This window comes from Bactrocera neohumeralis, unplaced genomic scaffold (assembly GCF_024586455.1).
Source record: "Bactrocera neohumeralis isolate Rockhampton unplaced genomic scaffold, APGP_CSIRO_Bneo_wtdbg2-racon-allhic-juicebox.fasta_v2 ctg1420, whole genome shotgun sequence".
In the NCBI taxonomy this organism is placed as follows: domain Eukaryota; kingdom Metazoa; phylum Arthropoda; class Insecta; order Diptera; family Tephritidae; genus Bactrocera; species Bactrocera neohumeralis.
This window is the reverse complement of record NW_026089717.1, coordinates 99,008-123,570: the sequence shown is the minus strand read 5'-3', so window position 1 is coordinate 123,570 and position 24,563 is coordinate 99,008. Positions and strand designations below refer to the sequence as shown.

General features: G+C 41.7%; 1 pseudogene; it reads right to left on the bottom strand.

Moving 5' to 3' along the window:
* Positions 1-3,975: 3,975 nt before the first annotated feature.
* LOC126766497 (uncharacterized) lies at positions 3,976-18,548 on the bottom strand (annotated as a pseudogene).
* Between the last annotated feature and the right edge of the window lie 6,015 nt (positions 18,549-24,563).

Here is a 24,563-nt window from a genome sequence, read left to right as displayed (position 1 = left end):
TTTCAACATAGAAAATTATGGGCATGTTTCACCACAGATTATATCAGACACAGATAATTTCAGTGTTAAATGAGAAAAATTATGCTAATTTCAATGTTTGGAAATGAACGCTTACAGATTCGCATATGTATTTATAATGCGCAATAGACTCAGCATATCTTCTTCTTCTTAATTGGCGTAGACACCGCTTACGCGATTATAGCCGAGTTAACATCCGCGCGCCAGTCGGACCTTCTTTTCGCTACGTGGCGCCAATTGGATATTCCAAGCGAAGCCAGGTCCTTCTCCAGTTGGTACTTCCAACGGAGTGGAGGTCTTCCTCTTCCTCTGCTTCGCCCGGCGGGTACTGCGTGGAATACTTTCAGAGATGGAGTGTTTTCATCCATCCGGACAACATGACCTAGCCAGCGTAGCCGCTGTCTTTTAATTCGCTGAGCTATGTCAGTGGCGTCGTATATCTCGTACAGCTCATCGTTCCATCGAATGCGATATTCGCCGTGGCCAATGCGCAAAGGACCATAAATCTTTCGCATAATTTTTCTCTCGAAAACTCGTAACGTCGACTCATCGGTTGCTGTCATCGCCCAAGCCTCTGCACCATATAGCAGGACGGGAAGTATGAGCGACTTATAGAGTTTAGCTTTTGTTCGTCGAGAGAGGACTTTACTTTTCAATTGCCTACTCAGTCCGAAGTAGCACCTGTTGGCAAGAGCAATCCTGCGTTGGATTTCCAGGCTGACATTGTTGGTGGCGTTAATGCTGGTTCCTAAATAGACGAAATTATCTACAACTTCAAAGTTATGACTGTCAACAGTGACGTGAGAGCCAAATCGCGAGTGCGACGTCTGTTTGTTTGATGACAGCAGATATTTCGTTTTGCCCTCGTTCTCTGCAAGACCCATTTTCTGTGCTTCCATGTCCAGCCTGGAGAAAGCAGAACTAACGGCGCGGGTGTTGAGGCTGATGATATCAATATCATCGGCATACGCCAGCAGCTGTACACTCTTATAGAAGATAGTACCTTCTCTATTTAGTTCTGCAGCTCGAACTATTTTCTCCAGAAGCAGGTTGAAGAAGTCGCACGATCGGTAGTCGCCTTGTCTGAAGCCTTGTTTGGTATCGAACGTCTCGGAGAGGTCCTTCCCGATCCTGACGGAGCTTTTGGTGTTGCTCAACGTCAGTTTACACTGCCGTATTAGTTTTGCGGGGGATAACTATTTAAATAGATTTTTATTATATTGTATACCATCTGAAAACAAACAATAAATTATTACTTATCCAATAATACGTTTACAATAAAACCAATTATATTAAATAAAAGAACATGAAGTTATTAAGTTGTTAAACGAATTTTAATTAGTATTTTAAAACAAGGATGGAGTCATGTCTAGAAATTCACGCAAATGAGGAAAGTTTTTTGATCGCCATTCACTTGGGAGAGGCAAGAAACGATTCTTTTACATGTGGCTCCACCAGCTCACGACTTCCAACCTTTGACCAAGTATCCTCTGTGTAGTTTAAGAACATCCGTTTGAAGGCGAACTAAAGTGAGATAAAACTTACCCAAAGAAAAATAGCAACCAGCCTCGGATGAGAGACCCCTCTTTTGACGACGACGACAGCAAACGAAACAAGGATTATGATTTGAAGGCATGAACCTGGAATGCCCCATCCCTTAATTGGGAAGATGTCGCTGCCCAGCTGGTTGATGTTCTAGTTAGAGTGAGAGATGACATCACCGCCGTCCAAGACATGCGAGGCGAGAAAATAAGGCGAGTAGGTTCTTGTATCTAGCCACAATCTGCATCAAAGCGAAGTTCTTCAACAAATCGCTGATTTGCGGCCACGCACCGACGGAAGCGAAGGATGATGTGACCAAAGATGCCTTCTATGAGCGCTAGGAGCGCACCTATAAGTGCTGCCCCCGCCGCGATACCAAAATCGTGCTTGGCGACTTTAACGACAGGGTAGGAAAAGAAAGTATCTTTGGAACTACGGTCGGCAAATTCAGCATCCACGGCGAAACAACCCCAAATGAATTGAGGTTGGATTGGACTTCGCCGGGGCCCGAAATATGCCACTAGATTCCACCATATGAAAATTCATCAAGCTACCTGGCTGTCTCCGGAAAAACCACCAACAAGATGGATCATGTTGTGAAAGGCGGAAGACACGTTCCCAGTGTTTTAGATGGGCGTGCGCTCCGAGGTCCCAACATTGACTCGGATCACCATCTTGTTGCAGCCAAGATTCGCACTCGTTCTGTGCAGCAAAAAACACGTCAAGAAGCACAAGGAAGGTTCGACGTCGAGAAGCTGCAATCACAACAGACAGCCGAACGATTTTCTACTCGGCTTGCACTCCTGCTCTCTGAGAGCACTCATCAACAACTTGGTATAAGGGATGTAGGGTAATGCTCGAAAATTCTACGAAAACGCGGCGACAAACAGAAGGTTTCAAGACCGGAGCACACTCTTGTAGAACTCCCACAGGTGATCTAGCGACCAATGCCCAAAGCATACAAAAATTATGGAGAGAACACTCTCTATCCTGCTGAATGGCAGTGAACGTACAACGCCAAATCTGTTTTCGACAGCACGAAAAGGAGCTGCTTTCATGCCGCAATGCCACGATATCGTTCGATAACAAACGATGTTTTAGACAAGGCGACTCCCTATCGTGTGACTTCTTCAACCTTCTTCTGAAGAAAATAATTCGAGCTACAGAACTAAATAGAGAAGGTACTATCTTCTATAAGAGTGTACAGCTGCTGGCGTATGCCGATGATATTGCCATCATTGGCCTTAACAACCGTGCCGTTAGTTCTGCTTTCTCCAGAATGGATAAAGCAGCGACGGAAATGGGTATAGCGGTGAACGAAGATAAGACGAAATATCTCCTGTCATCAAACAAACAGTCGTCGCACTAGAGGCTTGGCTCTCACGTCACTGTAGACAGTCATATTTTATGAAGTCGTAGATAATTTGGTCTATCTTTGTGCTTACACTGAACACCATCAACAATGTCAGCCTAGAAATCCAACGCAGGATATCTCTTGCCAACAGGTGCTAATTCGGACTAAGTAGGCAATTGAGAAGTAAGGTCTTCTCTCGACGAACAAAAGCAAAACTCTACAAGTCACTCATTTTTCCCGTCCTGCTATATGGTGCAGAGGCTTGGACGATGACAACAACGAGTTTTAGGGATAAAGGTTCTGCGAAAGATTTATGGTCCTTTCCGCGTTGGCGACGGCGAATATCGATTTCGATGGAACGATGAGCTGTACGAGATATATGACAACATTGACATACATAGTTCAGCGAATTAAAAGACAACGGCTACGCTGGCTAGGTCATGTTGTTCGAAAGGACGAAAACACTCCAGCTCTGAAAGTATTCGACGCAGAACCCGCCGGGGGAAGCAAAGGAAAAGGAAGACCTCCACTCCGTTGGAAGGACCAAGTGGAGAAGGACCTGGCTTCGCTTGGAATATCCAATTGGCGCCACGTAGCGAAAAGAAGAAACGACTGGCGCGCTGTTGTTAACTCGGCTATAATCGCGTAAGCGGTGGCTAGGCCAATAAAGAAGAAGAAGAAGAAGAAGATTTTAAAACATCATTTTCTTAGTCATAAATTCAAATATGCACAGATATAAAGAGAATCGCCACAATAAACAATCATAAAGAAAAATCATATATATATATATATGTAAATATGTAGTAGTCTAAAAATAATTAAGCAAAGTTTTAAATACATGCTTTAATTTTTTTTAGTTTCTTATTTACATAAAAGAAAATTTGTGATAAGAATAAATATTATTGGAATATTAATGAATAGTTTTAATATTGGTTAAAATAAATTGACTCACAACTATATTCAATTTTTAATTTTAGAATTCATTCTTTTATTATTATATTAAATAACATTACTAACTAATAGTAATGCAATAAAAAAATTCAAATTAAATTTAAAAAAATCGATTTTCTTATAATACGCCTAATTTGCTTATAACGATTGTGGCTTAAACTAACAGCTTATAGCTAAAATTATGGTAATGTGTATTCATGCAAATGCAGCTATTTTATGTACATATGTATATAAAACAGTCATAATTAAAAAGGTGAACGAATCTAAATATTTTTATATTTATCGAGAGTGAGATTTTGATATTGCGTTTTTGACCGCTTTTCAATCATAGCTGTATGGCCACACCAACTCGTCGCTAAATAGTGACTGCAACACCTTTTCAATCCACCCCTTGGTACATTTTAGGTTGAGGATGATGGCCGCCTATAAATGTTTAATTGTCAATATACATTACATATATTTATATATATATGGAAAGAAAGATAAACTGACCTCAGCGTCAACGTGACCTTTGTGTGCAAGGTGCTCCTCCACCTTCAACACTGGTTCCTCTGACGACATGGGGAGTAAGCTTTGCAATAGAAAATGCTCCTCACTCACCACGTCGCCAACGATGCGGCTTACACTGCGGTGGGTTTTTACTGAGAGCACCTTACACTCCCGCAATAATTGGCCTTGCGCTTGCATCTCAGCACGTTCGGGCATCAGTTATTTAAAATAAGTATTAAATAATTTTAAAATATAATAATTTTATTTCAATAAATACCTTATCAGCAAGAGCACTTTCTACAGCTGAAAGCCGTTTTATTATTTCCTCTGTCGAGATTCCATCTTACCAAGGGTGTCCAAAATATCCAGTACCATCGCAGTATCTGCACTGTTATTGGGTTCGATTTGATACAAAAGCGGCTCATTTATCTTGCATCAATATTCTCCGAGGAGGAAGAGTCCGCCAAAAATGAGGAATCTATTTATCTATGTAAATTTATAAAATAAATTATGTAATAGAGGAATTAAAATAATTGTATTCCTTATTGGAAGAGAAAAATACTTAAATTCTAAATATACGTTTTTAATATTTCGAATGTCCTCATCTATAATTTGACATACTAGAATACATAAACCAGACGAGGACACCAAAGAAACATCACAACCAAAAGTATCTGGTGGGTTTTGTTGGATGGCAATTTTCAAAGACTCTGTTTTATTGCTAAAAAACTATCTTAACTATTTTTATAATTAATAATAAACTTATCTATTTGAGGAATTTTGTTAGAATCCGTAAAATTTCTCCTTTCTTCTATTCTCAAATATATTTGCTACAAAATCTTATTGGGATTACTAATAGATCGGGGCGGCTTTAGTGTACCATCCCACGATTTCAGGGCTAAAAGTGGTATGGTTGGATAGAACTGGTGATCCAGATTAAGAATATAAGTTATAGTCGCCGCAAACTTATAGTTTTCGAGATATTTGCATTTAAGGTTGAAAATTTGGCAATTTCTAGATTTATAGTAACTCTTTCTTTCATATTATGCGCTTTTTATACACTTCCACTTCACTACATTGTTTCTTCATATTTTTTTTACAGTAATTATTTAGATATGTGCTTAAAATAAGCATTTTATATTTTAGACAAATTTTAATATATGCACAATAGCATAAGTGTTCCGTGTTGTCAAATAATTAGTATTGTCATATCTACTCATTTACTAAACGAATAAAAAATAGGATTATACCCCAAATACATAAATCATTACCCCTTTTCTTGATATACAAGGTCTGTCGCAAAAGAAACAGAACTTTTTAAATATAACTGTTTCTGGTGGCGCCACCTATTAGTTGGTATATGAAATAAAAAGTTTGATCTCTTGTTGACATTTCGTAAAAATTTTAAGACAATTGGATAACTACAATCGATGTTATCGATCAAAAAGTGACAGCAGCTTTTGGTCATCGGTCGTAAAATGCAAAGAGCAAATATTAAATTTTTTTAAACTTGAGAAAACGTTTACTGAAACATTTCAAATGATGAAAAAAGCTTATGGTGATCAGTGCCTATTCCGTAGTAATGTGCATGAGTGGTTTAAGCGATTCCAAGAAGGTCGTGAGGACCTCAGTGACGATCAGAAGTCGGTCGTCTTCAGAAGTCAAAAATAAAGACAATGCTGATTTGTTTTTACGATTCCGATGCTGTGTTTTACCTTGGTGTTATGAAGCGTCTTTTGTCACGCATTCGTCGTGCTCGACCACAATACCGTGAGGCAGGGTCCTGGCGCCTGTTGCACGATAATGCGCCGTGTCATCAGTCGACGCTTGTCACTAATTTTTTGACAAAAAACTCCATATTAACCATTAATCACTCACCCTACTCACCTAATCTGGCACCCTGTGATTTTTACCTATTTGGAAAACTTCATTTGCCCATGAAAGGACACTGGTTTCAGGACATTTCAGCTATCTAAAAGGCGACGACCGATATTCTCAAGAGCGTTCCGAAAAATGACCTTAAACACTCATTTGAAATGCTAATTGACCGGGCTAAACGCTGTATCGAAGCAAAAGGAAACTGCTTTGAATAAAAAATATAACTTTTGAAAAATATTAATTTTTTGTTGTTTTTTTTTAACAGTCCTGTTTCTTTGCGACAGACCTTGTATCATGATTTTTGATTGGCTATTGTTATTTTTTGAAGCGTTTTAGCTATTTGCCAACGCAAAAAGAAGTTTTACTCGAACAAAACTTGACACACCCTGGTGTTGGATCGGCCAGGATTATTTCTTTTGAAGCGCGGCCGAAGACCACCATTGCTAAAAGAAGAAGTCGTTCGCGAATGGACTAATGTTTATCCTGGTGTGGGATCAGCCAAGGTTTTTCTTTTAAGCGCGGCCGAAGGCTGCCAATGCTCAAAAGAAATCCAATAGTTATGTTATATAACAGTGGCACTGTTGGGGTCCATCGATGCCGGAAAGGTGCTTGTCGCAACCGAACTGCGTTGGCAAGATCAAGCGATACCTGGTTCGACAACGTTGAAATACCACTTCCTAAAGTGTTTTATTTAATGTATACGTATGCATCCCACTCTTCGGGCAGAGGTGAGGAAGAACAGTTTTATCAGGGAACCAGTTTTATCTAGCGCTACCATATGTGACTGGTATATTTATTGCCGCGAAGCCGTAGTATTACACCAGGTTGATCATCAGGTAACGGTAGGTAAAATTCGCGGCCCTGGTAAAACTGTTCAAATAGACGAGAGCAAATTTGGAAAGCAAATTTGGAGAGCAAATTTGTAGGACAGAGAGTCGAAGGCTATTGGGTTCTTGCGATGGTTAAGGATGGGAGGAGGTATGTCCCCGCAATGTGAGGTCTGCTGGGGTGTTCATACCTTTGATAGAGAAGCACATGGCAAAAGGTAGTGTTATATGTACCGACTGTTGGAGGGCGTACGACTGTCTGTCCAGTCACGGGTATGAGCACCGACGGGCAAATCACAGCAACCTGGATAATCCGCAGAGGACGGAACCTACACTCAACGCATCGAGTCCCAGTGGCGGGTAATTAAACGTTTTTTTAACAAAGATAATTATTATAATTATGAAGATTTTTCAAATTAAATATATGAGTATACTGGGAGAAAGAATATAGCGAATAATACTTATGATCTTTTTGTAAAATTATTACATACAATAAAACATATATATAAGCACTAAAACCTTTTTTTTATTACAATGGAGAATTTATTTCAGAAGATGGTATAACATAAAACAATAAGTTTTTATTTACAGCATTATGTGCTTACTTTGAGCTTTATTTCAAAACTGAGTACTAAATTCTATTGTTAGTTATTATTAAGCTAAGCTCGAGCCCTATAAGTGCCTAGTCATCAAAATTAGGTTTGCTAATTTTTTTTATATTTTTAATATTAAGCTATCTCATAAACTTTAGAGATAGTACATACTTATTCGTACTCGGATCGAGAATTTGAATTATGGATTAATGCTGGCTACGGTCTCAGGCTGTGAGCTTCTAAGGCAGTAAAGTTTAAATTCTTAATTTTTATTGTTTCATTAAAAAATTTTTTTAAAAATTATCCATTTAAATGTCTCGTTACATTATTACTTATAGTTAAATTTCTTTGAAAGTTATTTAGTAAAATTAATCCTGCTTTTAGTTCTTCAATGTTTCTTACATACTCAGTATTTGTAATAATACAATCATAAGGTTTGTTTCCTATCAAATTTTTAATACAATTTTCGTTTTGTAAATCGTCAATTTGGTCTTGTTTGCATATTTTTACATTATTTATTTGTTTACAATCATTTTCTAATCCATAGTAATTTTCATTACATTTCAAAACGTTTTCAAATTTTAATTCCAAAATTGTTCCATTTTTGCTTATTGGTTTTATTAAAATGCAATTACAGATTTCATTCCTTGTTTTTTGGTACTTTTATTACATAAATTAGTAAATTTTGTTTCATAGCGATTTGAATATTTGCAAAGTTTAATGATTCTTCTAATGAATCAAACGGAATGTTTTTTTCAATAAATATGTCATTTATCTTGTGAGCCTCTTCATTCGATATTATGAAACTGTTTATTATCTTTGCTTTGGTAACATGTATTGCTCTGTTAATGTTTTCAATTTCTTCTGTTATTATATCAATTTTAAATTTATACTGAATTATTAGTGAGGTTCGAAATTCATTACTATTTTGTAGTGTTTTTAATAGGCTGTTGCTTACTTGGGTAATATTTTTAATTCTTTCAAAAGCGTTTCTATTAACTACTAGCTGTTGATTATTGTTTTCTATGATTTCTTCGAATTTACTATTGATCGCTACAAGGTCATCATGGTCGTGATTTCCCGCAATCCATTTCCATGCTGATCCTATAAAATTTAATGACCTCTTTACTCTATATTTTGGTGTTATATTGTTGATAGTAATATTAGTTATTTTAATTTCTTCTGCAATGAATGGGTGAAAGGGATGGGAAGGTGGGATATTTTTTGTAAAGTGGGTATTTATGTCATCTAGAATTTTGGAGTATTCGGTAAGGTTGATGAAGTGAAGGATCCTGTAAGTTCCAGACTGCACTTTCCTGATGCCATTTTCGATGGTAACGATTTCGGATTGAGAGTAATCGAGTACTTCAACTGAAGCATACATAGCAAAGGATGTGAAGGGTTACGGAAATTAGTGATCTAAAAGAAGATATGATTATATTAGTTTCTTATACGATCTTTGTGGACTATTTTGCCTGATTCTGTTTTTACTGTGGAATGTCTCTTTTCCTTAACTATTTCCTCTTTGTACATTTTTGAAAGTTTTGTTCCTAATCTTTTATTCTGTTTAACAAAAATTTTGTCTTCTGTTCTATAGTCAATAGTTTCCTTTCTATGTTTGTTATGATATTGCAGGTCCTTTCTCTGTTTCTCTTTTAATTTTTCTAGAACCTTCTTCATAGTTTTTTCTCTATTAGTGGCATTTGGGGTAGGCCTACCGAAGAATATGTCAACGGGTATTTTTCTGTAACAGAGTGAACAGAATGGTTGTATTCGTTTACAGACCATTCCATTAATTCGTCGAAATTTTTATCAGGGTGTTCCTGTTTTAAGCATCTCATAATTTCTGATATTGTTGAATGGAACCGTTCTATTTGTCTATTCACCTCGCTTTTATAGGGTGGTGCAGTGAATATTTTCAAATTGAATTCATTTTCTAACATGAATTTTATTGGTTGAGAATTAAATATCTCGAAAACTAAAGCCTTCGGAACTCCAAAGTAAAATATTATTTCTCTTAAGAGTTTTTTTATACTAACTATACTTTTCCCGTCTATTTTCTTTATAATGGCTAATTTGGAAAACTTGTCAATAGAAGTCGGTACTTTATGTTTGTCTGTTGAGAAAATGTCTATGTTAATAGTATGGCCTGGATATTCTGGTAAGGGTGTAGCTCCCAAATTTTGCATTGTTTGGGTGACGATCATATTTATTTTCTTTACAAACTTTGCATAATTTTGTGTTTTTTTTTTAATTTTTTTTCGACATAGCGGGGAAATAATATTTTTCCAAAATCTGTAGCTTATTTTCTTTTTCATTTCTGTGAGCAAGATTATGTTCCTCGATTACTATTTTGTCTTGGGCCTCGGTATTAGTAATATCTTCGACTACAAATTGTGTGAAACGAATTTTGTAATTTGCGAAATGTAGAAGGTTGATTGATTGGATTTTTAGCATAATGGGCTCTGTTGTTTTTATACCACTGATTACCGATGAATTAAGATATTCATTTAAAAGCGATTTTAGCGATTCTTCATTGTAGGTTGTTTCAGTTATTAGGTGCCTATGGTACGTAGGGAAAACTATTTCGAATTTGTATGCATTTTTGGAATCTTCTGATGTGAAAATTTGGTTTTTGGAGACGTTAATGGGTATTTCTACTGAAGAAATAAAATTTTCGGAAGAGCTGTCACTACTGGGGACAGTCATTGAATTTAAATTAGCGATTGGTGGTCGTGAGAGTAGACCTGCGACGATGTTTGTGCTGCCTGGTTTATAAATGATTTCGTGAATATATTATTCCAATTGTACCTTCCATCTTTTAATTTTTATACTCTCGCAACAAAGTTGCTAAGGAGAGTATTATAGTTCTGTTCACATAACGGTTGTTTGTAAGTCCTTAAACTAAAAGAGTCAGATATAGGGTTATATATACCAAAGTGATCAGGGTGTCTGTCTGTCTGTCCGTCCGTCCGTCCGTGCAAGCTGTAACTTGAGTAAAAATTGAGATATCATGATGAAACTTGGTACACGTATTTCTTGGCTCCATAAGAAGGTTAAGTTCGAAGATGGGCAAAATCGGCCAACTGCCACGCATACAAAATGGCGAAAAGCGAAAACCTATAAAGTGTCATAACTAAGCCATAAATAAAGATATTAAAGCGAAATTTGGCACAAAGGATCGCATTAGGGAGGGGCATATTTGGACGTAATTTTTTGGAAAAGTGGGCGTGGCCCCGCCCCTCACTAAGTTTTTTGTACATATCTCGGAAACTGCCATAGCTATGTCAACCAAACTGTATAGGGTCGTTTCCTTCAGGCATTTCCATATACAGTTTAAAAATGGAAGAAATCGGATAATAACCACGCCCACCTCCCATACAAAGGTTATGTTGAAAATCACTAAAAGTGCGTTAACCGACTAACAAAAAACGTCAAAAACACGAAATTTTACGGAAGAAATGGCAGAAGGAAGCTGCACCCAGGCTTTTTTTAAAAATTGAAAATGGGCGTGGCATCGCCCACTTATGGACCAAAAACCATATCTCAGGAATTGCTCCACCGATTTCAATGAAATTCGGTATATAATATTTGTTGAACACCCTGATGATATGTACGAAATACGGATGAAATCGGTTCACAACCACGCCTTCTTCCAATATAATGCTATTTTGAATTCCATCTGATGTCTTTTCTGTATAATATATACATTAGGAACCAATGATGATAGCGGAATAAAACTTTACACAAATACGGTATTTGAAAAATATGTAAATGACGGATAATGAAATCTCGATTATCACTTTATCACGCGAGAGTATAAAATGTTCGGTTCCTTACTTGTTGCATTTGTATTTTTGCTGCTGAGAGCAAAGGTCAATAGTTGGTGATCAGTGTAAATCTTAACCTTTCTGGACCCGTATAGAAAGCATTTCAGGGACTGTGGAGCCCAAATTATTGCCAACATTTCTTTTTGATTGGCGGCAAAAGTTTCCTCTGCTCTGCTTAGAGTTCTTAACAGAAAGGATATTGACCTACCGTCTTTGGAGAGTACGGCTACGAATTTGAAGCATCCATGGTAAGCTCAAAATTTTCGAAATTTGGATAGTGAAGTATAACATCGTCTGATGTCAAGCAATTTTCAGGTCTTTAAAAGCCTCTAGTTGTTGTGCTGTTAAATTTAAAAGTGTCTTTTTAGACTGATTTTTGGAAACTCTTCCCAGCAACTATAAATCTGCGATAATGTCAGGTCATTCCTAAAAAGGAGCGTAAATCATGAACAATTTGGGCCGTGGAAAATTTATTATAGCTTCTATCTTTTTTTGTGTAGTGCGAATTCGATTTCCTTTTTGATAAGTTCACTTTTATCGAACTGTACCTTTAAATGCGCTCTTTCGAGAGTGTCAAATATAATTGTAAGACTTCTAAAATGATCTTCTTAACTTTTGCTAAAGATAATTATGTCATCGACATAAACGTAGCACCGAACGCCGATGTGTTTTCGTGCGTTGGAAAATGGCAGGCGCATTTCTTAAGCCGAATGGAAGTCGAGTAAATTCGAATTTGCCATTGGCAATGGAGAAGGCGGTCTTCTCAATATCTACTTCGTTAAGAGCAATCTGATGGAATCCACTCTTAAGGTCAATTGTAGAAAAACATTTATTTGATCCTAGATTAGTTAGAATAGTGGTAATATCGGGAATGGGATATTTATCTGCTATGGTATCCTCGTTCAATTTACGATAGTCGATTACCATACGGAATTTTTTTCAATCCTGAGGCGTCTGCTTTCTTCGGTACGACCCATACCGGAGAATTGTAGGGAGATTTCGATGGTCGAATAATGCCACCTTTAAGTAATTCCTCAATTTGTTTGTCTATTTCTTTTTTTAAAGGCATTGGATACGGGTAAGTTTTGGAATATATTGGCCTATCGCTTTCAGTCTTAATTTCGGCTCTAACGTTCGTGACATATGTTAATTTTTTATCTGATTCAGCAAATAGTGTTGGGCAGGAGTTAAAGAGTTGTTTTAATTTTTCGTTATCTTCGGGACTGAAATGATTTAGCCTTAATGTAGTGTGCGCAATAGAATTAATTGCTAACTGGTGGATGGGGTATTCGTATTTATTGAGTAATGTAAAATAGTTCTCCTTAGTAAAATTACTACGTTTAAACTTTTCATTGTATCGTTACCTATCATGGCATCAAAGGGCCTTAACTTGAGCAAAATGTGAAATTTTAAATTGCCTATTTCATCACCGAAAACACTGATATTAGCGTGATGAGTAATTTTGACGGGTCCACCAGCAGAATTTGCAATGAAGAGTTTATTCGGAATGAGGTTCCTAATATAAGCTGGACTAATATAATTTTTATTCGATCCGGTAAATAAAAATTTTAGTTCATTGCCATTTTTCATTTTAGTCTAAAAAATTGATATTGTCACTAGTAGTTGCTTCGATCTCTTCTTGTTCTTCGTTGTATTCGGGTTGGTAGTCCTGCGAGGGCTCGTAGTCTGCTCTAGTTCATTACTAAATGCCCGTGATTTGTTACTGAATGTTTGCTTCTTATTATTGTGTAGGAGGTTTTGGAGGAAAAGGTGATCTAAAGTTTGGTTGCACTGTGACGTAGTGTCGGTTTTGTCCGTAATGTTGATACGAACTTGGTTGTGAACATTTGTAAGTTCTGGGTAAAAGGGTCTTACTTAGGGTTTGAATGAGTATGACCTTGGTTGATTGTGGCTAATAGGTTTGATATTGGTCGGCAAGCGACTGATACTATTGGCATGGTTAGTCCTGTAATTCATGTTGCCTAGTTTGGGACACATGTGGAGAGCCTGTGGTAAACTGGTTGGTTCCTTTACACTTAACAGACTGGGTAAGGCACCATTCAGACCCCTTATAAATGTGTCAAGTGCCTTTTCTCTACATGTCGTTGTCATGGCATACAAAGCTTCTTCGCTTTACTCCAGGCAATCGATTTTGTCTAAGATAAGCGAGAGATATTGATAAACTTGTTGGTAAAATTCTGCTACCCTGTGCTCTCTCTCTCTTGTCTTCTTCTTCTTCTTAATTGGCGTAGACACCGCTTACGCGATTATAGCCGAGTTAACAACAGCGCGCCAGTCGTTTCTCCTTTTCGCTACGTTACGCCAATTGGATATTCCAAGCGAATCCAGGTCCTTCTCCACTTGATCCTTCCAACGGAGTGGAGGTCTTCCTCTTCCTCTGCTTCCCCCGGCGGGTACTGCGTCGAACACTTTCAGCCGTAGCCGCTGTCTTTTAATTCGCTGAACTATGTCAATGTCGTCGTATATCTCGTACAGCTCATCGTTCCATCGAATGCGATATTCGCCGTGGCCAATGCGCAAAGGACCATAAATCTTTCGCATAATTTTTCTCTCGAAAACTCGTAACGTCGACTCATCGGTTGTTGTCAACGCCCAAGCCTCTGAACCATATAGCAGGACGGGAATTATGAGCGACTTATAGAGTTAAGCTTTTGTTCGTCGAGAGAGGACTTTACTTTTCAATTGCCTACCCAGTCCGTTATGACTGTCAACAGTGACGTGAGAGCGAAGTCGCGAGTGCGACGACTGTTTGTTTGATGACAGGAGATATTTTGTTTTGCCCTCGTTCACTGCCAGACCCATTTTCTGTGCTTCCTTGTCCAGCCTGGAGAAAGCAGAACTAACGGCGCGGGTGTTGAGGCCGATGATATCAATATCATCGGCATACGCCAACAGCTGTACACTCTTATAGAAGATGGTACCTTTCCTATAGCTGGAACTATTTTCTCCAGAAGCAGGTTGAAGAAGTCGCACGATAGGGAGTCGCCCTGTCCTGTCACAGCCGTATTAGTTTTGCGGGGATACCAAATTAAGACATCGCGTCATAAAGGCAGCTCTTTTTCTTGCTGTCGAAATCAGCTTTGAAATCGACGAAGAGGTGGTGTGTGTCGATTCTTCTTTCACGGGTCTTTTCCAAGATTTGGCGCATGGTGAATATCTGGTCGGTTGTTGATTTTCCAGGTCTGAAGCCACACTGATAATGTCCAATCAGTTTGTTGACGGTGGGCTCTAATCTTTCACACAATACGCTCGATAGAACCTTATATGCGATGTTGAGGAGGCTAATCCCACGGTAGTTGGCGCAGATTGTGTGGTCTCCTTTTTTATGGATTGGGCATAGCACACTTAAATTCCAATCGTTGGGCATGCCTTCGTCCGACCATATTTTACAAAGAAGCTGATGCATGCTCCCTATCAGTTCTTCGCCGCCGTGTTTGAATAGCTCGGCCGGCAATCCGTCGGCCGCTACCGCTTTGTTGTTCTTCAGGCGGGCAATTGCTATTCGAACTTCTTCATGGTCGGGCAATGGAACGTCTGCTCCATCGTCATCGATTGGGGAATCGGGTTCGCCTTCTCCTGGCGTTGTGCGTTCACTGCCATTCAGCAGGCTGGAGAAGTGTTCCCTCCATAATTTAAGTATGCCTGGGCATTGGTCACAAGATCACCTTTGGGGGTTCTACAAGAGTATGCTCCGGTCTATAAACCTTCTGTAAGCCGCCGCAATTTTTCGTAGAATTTTCGAGCATTACCCCTGTCGGCCAGCTTATTAAGCTCTTCGTACTCACGCATTCCAGCCCCTTTCTTTTTCTGTCTACAAATGCGTCTCGCTTCCCTCTTCAACTCTCGGTATCTATCCCATCCCGCACGTGTAGTGGTCGATCGTAACGTTGCGAGGTAGGCGGCCTGTATTCTCTCCGCTGCGACACGGCACTCCTCGTCGTACCAGCTGTTCTTTAGCACTTTCCGAAAACCAATGGTTTCGGTTGCAGCTGTACGTAAGCAGTTTGAAGTGCCGTCCCACAGTTCCCTTATACCGAGTTGTTGACGAGTGCTCTCAGAGAGCAGGAGTGCAAGCCGAATAGAAAATCGTTCGGCAGTCTGTTGTGATTTCAGCTTCACGACGTCGAACCTTCCTTTGTTTGTTGGCGTGCGTTTCTTGCTGCACAGAGGCGGGCGCGAATCTTGGCTGCAACAAGATAGTGGTCCGAGTCGATGTTAGGACCTCGGAGCGCACGCACATCTAAAACACTGGAGACGTATCTTCCGTCTATCACAACATGATCGATCTGGTTGGTAGTTTTTCGATCCGGAGACGGCCAGGTAGCTTGATGAATCTTTTTATGCTGGAATCTAGTACTACAGATAACCATACTTCGGGCCCCGGCGAAGTCGATCAGCCTCAACCCATTTGGGGATGTTTCGTCGTGGAGGCTGGATGTACCGACCGACCGTAGTGCCAAAGATACCTTCTTTACTCACCCTGGCGTTAAAGTCACCAAGCACGATTTTGACATCGTGGCGTGGGCAGCTCTCATAAGTTCGCTCCAAGCACTCATAAAAGACATCTTTGGTCACATCGTCCTTCTCTTCCGTCGGGAGGTGGGCGCAAATCAGCGATATGTTGAAGAACCTCGCTTTGATGCGGGTTGTGGCTAGACGTTCATTCACCGCAGTGAATGATAGTACTCGACGACGGAGTCTCTCTCCCACCACGAATCCAACACCAAACTTGCGCTCCTTTATATGGCCACTGTAGTAAATGTCACAAGGACCTACTCGTCTCTGTCCTTGTCCCGTCCATCGCATTTCTTGGACGGCGGTGATGTCAGCCTTTATTTTAGCGAGGACATCAACCAGCTGGGCAGCGGCACCTTCCCAATTAAGGGTCCGGACATTCCAGGTGCATGCCCTCAAATCGTAGTCCTTATTTCGTTTGCCATGGTCGTCATCAAAAGGGGGGTCTCTCATCCGAGGCTGCTTTTTCTTTTTCATTGGTACTGATTTTTACGTGGCGGGTCCCAAACCCAGCTCACAACCCTATGTAGGGGATGTTTCGCCTTCTCACATTAGCTCGTCTTCGAACGGATGTTTTTAGGCTACCCAGAAGTTACTTGGTCAAAGACCGGAAGTCATGAGCTGCTTGAGCCATGTGTAAAAGATTCGTTTCTGGCCACTCCCAAGTGAATGGCGATCAGAGAACTTTCCTCACTAGCGTTAACTCTGACACATGACTCCATCCTCTATCTTGTCTTAATAATATTCTATCTACCGATTTCCACCATGAACTGAATTCTCCGTTTTTACCCGAAAATTCTCTTAAAAATTTTACCACATCCGGAACTCTTTCGGATGCGTCCACGTTGACGCTAAAATCTACAGGATGTTCAACTTCTTCTTCGGTTTGTGGGTGTACGCCGAAACTGTTTCCGATATTAACGATACGAGTTCTCTTTTGTGATTAGGAGTGAAAGTGGACGGGATGTTAGGAAGGGAAACGTTAGTGCTGGATGAGTGCAGATTTAATCTCGACAATGTCGATGCTATTTGTTCTTACTGACTCATTTTTGATTCACCACCTTTCTTTTGTAATGGGATTTCGTCCATAGCTGAGGTATGCTCAGCCGCTCCAGGGTCAGCCTTGGGACCCACGAACCCTTAGCAAAGAAACGAGTTTACTTTCGTCAAGATGTGACTCACATAGTAATGGTGCACTAGTGTGCAGGCAGCGGTAGTGACGCTGCTTGAGGCAGCGCAGCTGTGATGTCGCTGTATCACAACGCAACTGCGGTCGAGCCTTTGCGCGTACCGATATCACACGAAAGCTAACAAAACGGCAAAGTCATTGCGAGCACTGGTGTTAATACCTTTTCAACACAACGCCTGCGAAAACTGCCTAATTCGATTGTTTCCCCACCTGGAGCAGAGCCCACGATGGTTTGGCTGGAGGCTGTCCTGGTTGGTATGTGCCGTGAACGGGGAGCGGGTGTGAAAATCTTTATTTAGCAGCAATTTCTTAGCCTATGGTACAAGGTGTCATATATCCTACGATTATGCGTACTTACAACTAGTAACACCAATTTTTAATTTTAGTTGTACAAATGCGCAAATCAGTACTTAGCAAAATAAATTTTAATATCTGGCCTTGTCGTACAAATTAATAAATTGATACTTAAAACTAGTACAATTAAAGTTAATTGATTTAGTCGTACAGGTGTAGCACGCATCGTCCACTGCCGTAACGCACCAATACTCGGTCTCCTTCTAACTTCTGTAGGGCCAAACGTCGGCCTCGGAAAAATAGCGTTCGCTTGCAGCGCTTAACGAAATGCTGCCGTGTCATGGTCAGCCCTTCCAGGAACCCTGGAATTTCGTTCGCTGGAGTTATTTCTTCGGGCGACGTGATAAGCGGGGCTGGTCGTGCGCTGGTCTCGGCCATGGGACTTTGTGTCGCCGTCGTGGTCGTCGGGGCCTATGGGTGAATCGGTGTTGGTGTTTGGCCCTCGTCGGTCGGTTGGGTCTTTGGGCGAACCGGTGTCGTTTCGACGTGGGCCGTTGCCGTCGTTTGGGCAGGCGCCCCATCGTCGGTCGGTTGGGCCTTTAGGCGAACCGGTGTCGTCTCGACGTGGGCCGTGACCGTCGTTTGGGCAGCGCGCAGCCCTGTGATGGCACAGGCTTCGGGACTTAGTTCACCTGCTGATAGGACTCGTCTGGTGGTCGGGAGTTTACGAGCGTTCGTGCTGAGCGGCGTCTGTCGCGGCAATGCTTCTAATTCTGGTGGTTTTATGCACGGCCGCGGTTGCTGTTTGCCGACGCTGTGCTCCTAGGGCTGCTTGGGTGCCCTCGGGCGAGTTCGGGCAGCTGACCCTGCGACGTCTACGCTAATTGCGTGCAACTGGTGCACCTCGGTTGCATTCGTGTACACCCGAGGTCGTGCTTCCGGTGGTGGACGAAACGGTTGTGGCTTTTGAGGCTCATTTGGTGGCTGTGGTTGGCGCTTGGTATGGCGGCCCGATGCGTGTGGCCTTCCGCTGATCACGGGTTTCATTTTGATTATCTGGAAAGAGATGAGTAAACGGACGCTTCGATTAGTGTTGGCAGCGTGTATTGTTGCGTTACATTCGTGCTAAGTGGCTCGGAGCTAGAGTCCGTAAGATCGGTAGAGAGTGCAGCTACTCAAGTTTAGTATTCGGTCGGCAACTGTTTTAGATCTTGCAGATGCACATGGATGGTACGCCCTTCTGGTGAGTTAGGTTTCACGAGTTCGACTGTATTGGTCGACTTGAACTTTCTGACGATATATGGGCCAGAATATTTCGGAGCAAGCTTCTGTACAAAGCTGTTTACTGCGGAAGAGAGCGGATGATCTCTTTTGAGTACTTTCTCGCCGATAAGTGGCTTCCATGGTCGTCTGCGCAAATCGAAGTATTTCTTCTGGCGTTTTGCTGCAGTAGACAAGTTGTGAGAAATGTCTTGCCTAAGCTCGGTGAGTGTCGGCACGGTGGTGGCTTCTTCGTCAGGCACGTGTGTACCCGAAGTTTATCTCAGCTGCTGATGTTTTTGTCGAGTCGTGTTGTGATGTATTTATTGCGAAAGCTATTTCGGCTAGTTGGTGGTCCCAGGTCCGATGATCGGCCTTTGTTCGTTGTGCGATCATAGTTTTCACGATTCTGTTTATGCGCTTGGTTGGGTTCTCCTGTTGGGCGTAAATGGCGGTGAAACAATGTTTGATTCCGTGGCTCTCCAGGAAATGTGCAAGCGGCTTGCCGGTGAATTGCTTCCCGTTGTCGGTGAGGAATATGTCAGGGCAACCAAACGCGCTCTCGTAGCGCCTTTATAACACTGGCGGTGGTTGCATTCCGGACTGGCATGAGCTCCACCCACTTGGAGAACTAGTCCGTGAGCACTAGCAAGCATGTGTTGCCATTTGTTGAACGTGGTAGTGGACCTACAAAGTCCGCCGTTACAACTTCCCACGGTCGTGAGCATTGCATGGTGGCCATCATCCCGGCAGGTTGGCGCTGGTCTACGTTATATTCGGCACATTGTTGGCATCGACGAACATATCTGAGTGCATCCCTATGCATCCCAGGCCAATAATACCCTTCTTGTGTGCGTTTGAGTGTTTTGTGTACACCCATGTGACCGCCGGTACTAGCGTCGTGATTTTCTCTTTGGACTTCAAGTCGGCGGTGTTCTGGTACGCATAGTTTCCAGCATGGTGAACTGGATAGCTTATTGCGTGGGACGACGTGCCGAAAGAGCCGGCCATCGATAAGCTGGTAATCGGGATGTTCCTTCGGTTGATCGTGTACCTGGCGCGTACGTCTTTCATACCATATATCCGGTTGATCATGGATGGCATGCAGAAGTTCCGCATCGACTTCTTGGTCTTTCAGTGGGCATCTGGACAGCGCATCGGCGACTACGTTGAGGGTACCTTTGCGATACTCTATTTCGAAGTCAAACTGTTGTAGCTCTAGCGCCCACCTTGGAAGTCTTCCGGATGGGTTCTGCAGGGTGTGAAGCCATTTAAGTGAATGATGGTCGGTGATTACGGTGAAATGATAGCCCTCCAGGTATGGTCGCATCTTTCTTATACCCCACAATACGGCTAGGCACTCCTGTTCGGTGGCAGAGTATCGCTTCTCCAACTCTGTCAAGCTGCGACTGGCGTATGCTACGACCCGTTTTTGGTCAGAATGGCGCTGAAAGGACTACGCCTAGTCTTCTCCGCTGGCGTCAGTCTGCAGACAGAAAGGCCACTCGAAGTCAGGGCAGCCCAGGATGGGTGCACTAGTTAGTCTTTCCTTTAACACCTGGAATGCTTCTTCTTGTTCGGAACACCATGTCCAGCGCTGGTTTTTCTTTAATAAGCGGTTCAGCGGTGCTGATATTTTGGCAAAGTCTGCTACGAAGCGTCGGTACCACGAGGCTGCTCCTAGAAAACGGCGTAGTTCTCTGATGGTGGTAGGTGCTGCCATATCGCTAATGGCTGCGACTTTAGCCGGGTCGGTGTGAATACCCTCGGTGCTGACTACATGGCCCAAGTAATGAAGGCGTTGCTGCACAAACTTACACTTCTCAAAGTTGATCTGCATCTGGTTTTGCTGAAGGCGCGTGAACACCGTTTGCAAGTAATCTAAGTGCTCTTCAAACGTGTTTCCCAATACGATGATGTCGTCCAGATAGGCAAAGACCTTTGGCTGTAGTTCTGATCCCAGAACGGTGTCTAAGGTTCGCTGGAATGTCAATGCCCAAAAGGCATTACTCGCCACTGAAATAAACCTCTCCCCGGTACGGTAAATGCGGTGTACTGGCGTGAGTGGGGGTGTAGCGGAATTTGCCAGTAGCCGTTCTTCAGGTCGATGGTCGAAATGAACCGAGCTTTCTTGAGTTGGTCGAGGATTGCGTTTATTTGGGGAAGTGGGTATGCGTCTGGTATGCTTGCTGCGTTAAGTTGCCGGTAATCTATACACATTCACCAACTTCCTTGTTTGTTTCGCACTAGGACAATGGGCGAGCTATAGGCGCTGTTAGAGGCTTCGATGCGGCCTGTTGTAATCAATTCGTTCACCTCTTGATTGATTACTTCTTGCATCGCTGGGTTGCGTGGATAATATCTCTGCTTCAGTGGACGGTCGTGTTTAAGGCGAACTATGTGTTCGGCGGCTGTGCTGGGGCCGGTGATCGTCGAGAATACTGCCGCGTTCTCAGTGAGGAGAGTATTCAATTGGTGATTCTCCTTTTCTGTAAGATGTTGTCTCTCGGTTAGCACAGCAAGATGATCGGCGGGTGCCTGTGTGCTTAGGCGTGTAGCGGTTAGGGGTTGGCCATCGATGGTGATAGCCAGGTCTCGCTTCCTTAAGAAATCCATGCCTAAGATGACATGTTCCGAAAGCGTCGGTAGGGCTGATACAAGCAGGTGCATGGACTTGTTACCCAGCTCTATAGTAACCGGATACATTTTCGTGCTAGGTATATATGTCCGGTTAGCTAGCTGAATACGACGGGTCTGGCGTCTGGCTTTAATTTGGTGTTTATCCTGATGACGTTGAAGTTCCTTACCGATATATGTGAGTGTGGCTCCGGTGTCCACCAGGGCTTCGATCTGCATGCCTGCGACAGTAATGAGCAAATAATAACGGCCATCTTGTTTCCCTTTTGGGTACGGAAGCGTTGCTTTGAGTGCTGTTTTACTGGGTTTGGACGGAGTAGCTCGCACTGTCGCATGTGTGGGACAATTGCAGTATCGCGATATGATTCCGTCGCGTCCACAGCAGGAGCAAAATATTCGCTGCTGGTTGCGACATTGGCGCCTTCGGTGTCCCGGCTGCTTACATTGCAAACAAACTTTCTCGCTGCAATATTTAGTCCTTACCGCCGTCAAACAGTGATTGGTGTTTCTTGCTTGCCTGGTCTCCTCGCCTTTTAACAATTCGAATTCTTCCGTTAATTCGAGTAGTTCGTCTACGCTGTTGAAATCGCTCCGACGGACATATAAGCGATATTCCACCCTTAGACCGTCATATATACGCTCGGTGTGAACTTCATCGCGAAGTTTCGGGTGCTGGCGAATAAGCGTTTGGATAGCCAGCACATAATCCTTTGCCTTCTCTCTGGGAAATTGCTTGCGTTGATGGATAGTTTCTTCCAGATGTGGAAGGTGTCGTTTCGGTAAAAAGAACCGTTCAGCCTCGTAACGAATGTCGTCTCAAGTGTTTATGACGTTGCGTTTTACACGAAACCATTGCAGCGCTTTGTCTTGCAAAATTTCCGGCATAGTAGCAAGAAGCTGGTTATTTGCTATAGAGTAGCACTCGGCGAGTTCCTCGCATCGCTCTAAAAAGTCATGTAAATTTTCGCGACCGCTGTAGCGTATGTTCCATCGCCGCACGGAGTTCATAACCTCCAAATCTGGCAATTTTGCAGCCGATGTGATGTTGTCACGTGTTGCTATCGCTTTGCTGGGGATTCTTACTGTGGTGGTTGGAACAAGTATGGTGGCGTTACCTTCTTCCTTCATTTCCCTATCCAAAGCTTTTACTAGGTCCTCCGTGGATTTATTGTGGCGCTTTGCACGGATGCAAGCGCTCAGCTCGCTACGGAGATCTGCTACGGTGCGCCCTTCGACAGCAATCGGTGTCGTCTGCACTCGGTGACTAATCGGTCCTTCTTTAGCCAATAAATCCAACTGGTCGTGTCCGTCTCAAGCGTTAGAGCCTTATTCGCTGCGAAGCTTATGATTGTGTGGGGGGCGCGGCGAACCTGATTCATGAGTGTTGGTGACCGTTTCATGTTTTTCACTGTCACTCACAAAGTCAGGTCCCCGCTCGGGCGCCATTTGTAATGGGGTTTCGTCCATAGCTGAGGTATGCTCAGCCGCTCCAGGGGACCCACGAACCCTTAGCAAAGAAACGAGTTTACTCTCGTTAAGATTTATCCACACTAAAGTACCAATGCCTGCGAAGTACCAAATTCTACGGTATAAGGTAGAGTCATTGCGAGCACTGGCATCACACCAAGGCGTGATCCTTTACTAGCTAACTAGCTACTCCACTTATCCCTGCCTATTGCTACTGCTTGCGACCGTCCTCGCTGGCGAGCTGGAACAAATGATCGCATTCGGTGTGAAGTGCTTATTTATATAGCAGCATAGCGCAGCTTTCGTCACCGTAGTGAGGTAACTTGTGTGCGTAGTCAATGCGGTGAGGTGAAGTTTAGTACGTATGGTGGAAAGCTCTATGTTGAGGTATGGTGAGGGTAAATGATGTACTGTGGAGTGAAGTTGAAGTAAATTATTGTAAGGTGGTAAAAGCCACGTTAAACTTTTACGTTTGAAAGATGAAAAATATGAACCTCTTCTTTATAATTTATTCATATTATTTCTTCTAAAGTTTATCACTTGTTACGAACTTAAATAAGCCTTATTATATAAAAATTTTATTTTTAATAATTTTTTCTTATTTTATCTACTTAGTAAAAAATAATTTTATTGAACACTGACTTACATTAATCCTAGCCGCTGCATTTTGTCCTTAAATTTCTGAGTTTGATTGCTGGTTAACAATGCTGTTGAGGCTGATAAGTAGTAAATTTGTTGTCAGCACTGGGTCGATGAATGTTGATTGGTGGTTAACAACTCTGATGTGGCTGATAAGTAGTAAATGGATTGATGATGTTGTTGTTTATTCGTTGCTCTTTAGTTTTATATTTTAATTTTTTTTAACTTATTTGCCTTATTTACTCTTGGCACTTATTTGTTTGGTAGTCTATTTAAATTGTTAGTCCGAAATTTGCAGTCTTAGAAATATTTTATTATTCTTTTATGGTCTAATTTCATTGTAATTTTATTTGTTGCTCTTATTTATTTAAAAACTTTTTTTCACACGATTTTGATGTAGAATTTAAATTTTTTTTTTAATTTTTGTTATTTTCCACTTTAAACTTTTTAAGTTCATTTAATTCTTATTGATTCTGTTAGTATTCTGGTTGGCGGGTCCATACGGACCGTCCTTTTCATAAACAAGGATTATGTTATTACTAAGAGGCCAACTACCAGAAGTTTTTAATAGAAAACGCGAATTTATTAATTAATTCAATTCGGTCCCTGCTCGGGCGCCACATAAAATAAAACAATAAGTTTTTATTTACAGCACTATGTGCTTACTTTGAGCTTTATTTCAAAACTGAGTACTTAATTCTATTGTTAGTTATGTATTATTAAGCTAAGCTCGAGCCCTATAATTGCCTAGTCATCAAAATTAGGTTTGCGCGTGTTTCGCTCAACTACCTAAAAATTGGGAGAGCGGATGCGCACGTAGCGCATTCCATTAAGCTAAGAGTGCAATAGGGGTCTCAATTGTAAGTTGACTCCTAATTATGCAAACATTGTTGTCAGCGAATTTATGTTGTGTTAACTTACATGTTTCCTGCGTTTGAGTTTTTTTATTTATTTTTAAAGTGAAAACTTCTTATGGCGCGTTGGGCACTTTTGTGGATGAGCATTTTCAGCCATTCTCGCGACAGATGAGATTTTACACAGATATACTCCGCGTGTATT